The sequence below is a fragment of the Sinocyclocheilus anshuiensis genome, unplaced genomic scaffold (genome assembly GCF_001515605.1).
Source record: "Sinocyclocheilus anshuiensis isolate Anshui unplaced genomic scaffold, SAMN03320099.WGS_v1.1 scaffold87, whole genome shotgun sequence".
NCBI lineage: Eukaryota > Metazoa > Chordata > Actinopteri > Cypriniformes > Cyprinidae > Sinocyclocheilus > Sinocyclocheilus anshuiensis.
This window is the reverse complement of record NW_015549609.1, coordinates 2213441-2215319: the sequence shown is the minus strand read 5'-3', so window position 1 is coordinate 2215319 and position 1879 is coordinate 2213441. Positions and strand designations below refer to the sequence as shown.

The 1879-nt window shown below is 34.6% G+C and overlaps 1 protein-coding gene across 5 annotated transcripts in view; it reads left to right on the top strand.

Moving 5' to 3' along the window:
- The window catches only part of LOC107659145 (nuclear factor of activated T-cells 5-like), a 50416-nt gene that overhangs the window by 22859 nt on the left and 25678 nt on the right, over positions 1-1879 (top strand). The window lies entirely within an intron of this gene.

Below are 1879 nucleotides of genomic sequence, written 5' to 3'. Positions count from 1 at the left end.
TGAGTACTATCATGTCTTATAAGTGATTAATGTTTTTTTTTTTTTTTTTTGCATTAGAAAAACCTATTGATGTTAATAGGTACCAGATTCAATTACTCAATATATATGGGTAAAAGCAAGCACGATTGAGAGTTGAGGATTCAGAAGCGAATATAGCATGCTATTGATCTGCAAGTTGTTCCTTCATAAGCAACATGCCATGACAGGTCAGGAAAATATCACTATACCTTCACTATCAAGTCCATTGAGTTTTCATGGTGAAGCTCCAGAAGTGAAATAAGCCTAGAATGATAGGCATATGTCGAAATACTATGGTACTGCCATCTGATACCATACATTTATAAAACATGCTGTGAATTATAAAAGGGAAAATTCAAGGCACATTAGCGTTTTATTAAAGTCCAGACAATGATATTTGGAAAAAGTAATGGTGGTTGCGCAAGAACTGTGATGTTTTCGGTCTGGAGGCCTTTAAAATCCACTTTCCTAGGCTTGTTTGAGTTTGAAACAGAGAGTGTCTGTTGATCCCTGTAAACTGTGTTCACGGCCATACTGAGAATTTGCCTTTACCTGCCCCCATGTTTGCATCTATTTTAGGCCATATAAGAGATGAATTTGTTCTCAGAATTTAAGAGGCCTCTAAACACACCGGTGCTTTTCGCACTTTATTTTGTGTAGAACTGCTTAAAATCTTCTTTATATTATGCATGCATATAGAAAGGGTGTGAACATATGCGAACATCCTCAGATCTGGAAAGTATGTTCATTTAATTTTTTCATCTACTGTATGTAGCCATACCATTTGTTGATTGTCGTCCCCTGTCGTTCTACTTTACAAACATGCTTGCTTTGTTGGGGCGGTTTAACATGTCAACCTGGTTCAGCCAATGACGTGACTTGGGGGTGTGGCTACCTGTTTGTCTGAGCAAAGGGAGATGGAGGGAATTGTAATTGTGTTCGGGAAACCTGTTTGTAAGCCATTATGTTTTGCAATTCCATTCCACTGGTGTTCAATGGGTCAAACTGCTGCCAATCTTTCAGCTGACGTAAAAATCTTTCAAACAATTTCAAGTGGACAAAAGAAGACTCATTGATTGTAAACATTGGACAGTACCTAGAACAGGGCTTGCGAACCCCTAGGGGTTTGTGAAGGAACTGCAGGGTTGACGAAAATCTAATAATTAAGGAAATCTTCAAAATGGAAAACAAGACTGCAGAGTTAATCAAAATAAAATAAAAATTGCGATTATGCATATCACAATTATATCAAATTGCAAAAGGCTGCTATTTTAGTCTGATGCGCTGCATGTTTCAGTGTTCATTTACACACGAGCAGCTCATGATCCAGTGTTTTCAGTGTCTCGGTTCGGCTCAGTTCACAGTAAATGCTGATCCACAAAAATTCATCTCTGCCTGTTGTTTTTTTTTTTTTTTGGACACAAGTTTTTAACTTTTTATCAGTTAATTTGTAAACATGTTGTCAATTAAACAGTCTGTCTAAAGGTCTCCCCCTTTAGAAATGCGTGGAGGTTTAACATTAGAAAGTGAAGCACTGTAACTTGTACTGTAAATTAGAATTAGTAATATATTTTTTGTAATACAATAAAAATGTAATAATAATCATATTTATTATAATATATTATTATTATTATTAATTATTATTATATTTGGTCTATCATATATTATTGTTATTATTTCTTATATCATATATTATTATTTCTCAAATTGACTGCGTTTCTAAAAACAACAGTGTGAATGTAATGTGGACTGAGACACTATCACAACTAAAAAGATGTTTGAGTCCAAATTTAAAGTCCAGCTACAAAGAGAGTGCAAATACGTTTTTGTTTTTAAAATCTCTGTTCAGTCTTATTTGGTT